The sequence below is a fragment of the Miscanthus floridulus genome, chromosome 18 (assembly GCF_019320115.1).
Source record: "Miscanthus floridulus cultivar M001 chromosome 18, ASM1932011v1, whole genome shotgun sequence".
Lineage (NCBI taxonomy): Eukaryota > Viridiplantae > Streptophyta > Magnoliopsida > Poales > Poaceae > Miscanthus > Miscanthus floridulus.
In genome coordinates, this window is record NC_089597.1 from 122,897,203 (window position 1) to 122,901,018 (window position 3,816).

At 48.1% G+C, this 3,816-nt stretch overlaps 1 pseudogene; it reads right to left on the reverse strand.

Moving 5' to 3' along the window:
- Positions 1-1,239: 1,239 nt before the first annotated feature.
- LOC136520005 (probable mediator of RNA polymerase II transcription subunit 26c) lies at positions 1,240-2,232 on the reverse strand (annotated as a pseudogene).
- Positions 2,233-3,816: the final 1,584 nt, after the last annotated feature.

The window sequence follows — 3,816 nt, forward strand, 5'->3', positions numbered from 1 at the left end:
GAAAACAAATGAAACATTGAAAATAGGAGCTTACAACATACATATACAACCATTGTAATATATGTAATATTCTGATCTACTTTTACAACGTCCGTATGAAATACTTGCAATATGGCTACGAAGCTAAAGGAGTGTACAGATCAGCTTGCTGTTGCAGCTGCGGCCGCTATTTATCAACTGCTAGCATGCGCTGCAGCTGCTTCAACCAAGTGGAGAGGGAACACATCTTGGTTCGAGGGAGAGGGATTAACAGGCCGGCCCACTAACAATTCACTTGGAGGCCCGTGACATCATCTTCAGCCCCAATCCTAATTCGGCCCACAGATGGTTTTGTCCACACTCAAAGCTGGCCCAGTTACCAAATTGAGCCTTGATTTTCGGCATGAACAGTTTGTGCCCTTTTTAGATGGAAAAAAGTTCATCTGAGCTTCTCAACTATTGCGTGAGATCGATGTACTTGGTAGCAACAATGTCTCCTTCAAGCGACATCGCAACAATAACGTGTGTAGACTCAGGGACGTAGCAAATTACGTTGGCTGCTGTTTGTGTTGGGAGTGTTTGATGCAGGGACTAAAGTTCAAGAAGTGTCACATCGGATGTCACATGAGGTGTTGTATGGGATGTTCGAATATTAATAAAAAACAAATTATAGAAGTCCTCAGTAATTCACGAGACGAATTTATTAAGCCTGATTAATCCATCATTAGCACATGTTTACTGTAGCACAACATTGTCAAATTATGGACTAATTAGGCTTAATAAATTCGTTTCGTAAATTAGTATCAATCTGTGTATTTAGTTTCGTAAATAGTCTATATTTAATACTCCATGCATGTGTCCAAACATCCGATGAGACAACGACTAAAGTTTAGAAGGTGGAACCAAACACCCCCATTTCAGTTATATTTGACAAACACGGAATCTGCTTATTGTAATTAATAATTGATATAATATGAGTAGTTTTGTTTTATCAAATTCTGTATCCAAACCTTTTTAAGCGTGTCAATTGTTTTGTGTTGTGTCTGCCTAGAATCATGTGACACTGCTTATGCATAGAGTCATCAGACACATATATTGGAGCACATTTGGAGCAAACATGACAAACAATTTGGCTAGAACATGCTGCAAGACAAAAATTGTTCTTTTTCAGTACCCATGATTACAACTCATTATACATACAGAGATATAACTGACATTAATAATACCCTAATAATAGTCATCAAAGAACTAGACCGGACCCTAAATCATGTGAAGAGACGGAAGCAACGAACGCCTGACGCCTGTGAAGGTCCTACATGGTGCTGGGCCTCTCCCTCGTATGATGGGATGCATCTTTCGTTGCTTTTGCTCAAACATCTTTGCTGCCTCCTTGTCGTTGATCTTCTGAATGGTGTGTTGACGCTTGATTTTCTTGGCTTCTTCGTAACCCTCACGCAACTTGCGTTTTGTAGCCTCCATCTTCTTGCTCTCGTCGACGGCTGGCTTCTTGGTCTCACTCGTGTTCGGTATCGACGCAGTAGCTGTGGTCGGCAGCATCTTCGCTGGTGGAGCGTATACCTTCTTGTGTGCCTCAGCAACGGGGACGGTAGGAAGCATCTTCGCCGGCGGGATGTGCAGCTTCTTGTGTACCTCGGCGGCGGAAAGCATCTTATCAGGCTGTATGTGCAACTTCTTGTGTCCACGCGCATTGCCATCAGCGATCACCTTAACTGCTGTAGTTGTGGAGACGTTGGCGGCCCTCCACCCGCGCACGACGTCGCCCGCGAGCCTGCGGATCCGGGCCGAGCCGTGGTTCCCGAGGGCGTCGACGGCCCTTGCGAGGTCGGTGGACGCCAGCACGCCGTGCGGGACGGGCGCCACCCGCAGAGTCTCGAGCGCTTCCACCATGGAGTCGTCCAGCGCGCCGCAGAGCTGCTCGGCCACGCCGTCGTCCGTGGCGCCGCGGAGTAGCTGGAGGATCCGGACCCTCACGTCCCGGAACGCGCCGCGCGAGTGGCCGCCTGCCTTCTCGATCGCGTCGTCGATAGCGCCGAAAGCGCCGTAGAACGGCCTCCACCTTCTCAGGGGGCTTCCGCTTTGCTCGTTGGCCATGGTGGCGGCGGATGCGGGCAAGCCGGCGGGTAGGGTCGGTGGATGAGAGCAGTGGACGAGCAGATGCGGATGGAATTGGGAAATTGGTGCGTCTTGCTATATAGAACGCGCCGGTCGAATCCGACTCAAGTTCCTCTGCATTCAAGCGTGAGCGTGACGCGTTTCCGCGAGCACATCGAATTGGAGCAATCCGACACCGACTCGAGCTCGGCGACTCTGCGCGCGCTGCAGGCAACTTGTAGAAATTGTTTTACCACCATGGGAACCGCTGGGAGTCTGGGACGCTGCGGTTGCCATGTGCGCCGCCGCTAGCCATGGCCGCCGTCACGCGCTTGCTCGAGGGCAGCTCGGCTCGGGTATATTCCTGCTTTACTGACGCAAGCGCCCCCACTAAAGCCTCTTTGCCACGGCTCTTCCAAAACGGCTTCACCGGTGAAGCCAAAGCCGATGAAGCCAGAAAAACTGGTTTTTCTCGGCTTCTAGTTCATTTTAATTCCGGCTTATAAAACGGCTTCACGCTACAGTAACTCGATTTGCGCAAAATAGATGAAGCCGAAGTCGGAGCCGGCATAAGCCGTGCCAAAGAGGCCCTAAGATAACCTCCTGCTGCTCTCCAACCCTTTTCCCATTCCCACATAGCCACAGTTCGCCAGAAAACCCTGCGCGCCGCCGTGAAGGCCTACTGCTCCGTCGCCGCGCTGTGCGCTGCTGCCGCATATGGCCGGCCGGCCACGTGCCGCCTCCGGAAAACCTCCTGGAATCCCTGGGTGCACGAGATTCTAGGGAGTCTCGCTGTCCCACTACCTACCGACGGTGAGGCTATGTCTGGCCAAATCGAAAATAGTTTGAAAATAGTTTGGCGTCACAATGCAAAAGTGCCTTTTAGTTTCTTTTTCTAAAAATTACCATATCAGCTGAAAAAGTTATAAAATACATAATAAATTGTAGAAAAATCCAAATATAGCAATGTAAATTTTTCTAAACTTTTATTGTTCAGATCTACAAAGTAGAAGTGTAAAATCACTCATTTGATACTTTATATTTTACATATAATTAGATGTACGCATTCCTTAGTGTATTTTTAAGACATTCTTGTCTTCTATAACGTAAGTGCTAGTGCTTGGACGTCCGGATGTCTGTGACTCCTCTCTGTTTCCTGCTCTTTGTTCCGTGCAGCGCCTCGGCCGCTTTGATTCGATGCTCTCGGACGACTCACCCCGCCAATGCCGTCCGTCCACACGCGGTGCTGAAAGTGTATTTGCCCCCTATGTGGATTTTGGTGTATTGATGACATCCAAATTATGGATTAATGTGATCTTAATGAGATATGGCGCAGCTATTAGTCCCATGAAAGATTCAAAGAGTTGATAAAGATGAAATGATATCCCTCAATTCTTAAAGTTGTAAAGGCAAACGAACTCAAAGCGCTCTCCAAAGTTTTATTTTTGTTTTTGGGTTTAGGATCCGTCGTACTATAAAGAGGGATGCAAACTTAGTTGGTCTGAGGAAGATAGAGTGCTCAAGCATTAAAATAAAATCAAAAGAGAGACACTCTAGAATCAAAAGAGAGACACTCTAGCACTCCACGAGCACGTAGAATTTTTTCGGTGACTGTTGGTGTCAGAAGTCCCGACATAAGCCAGAACTCCCGACCGTCGGAAATCGCGACTTATGCCGGAAGTCCTGACACCCAGTCACTTAGCCTGCCCGATGACCGTGGTCGTC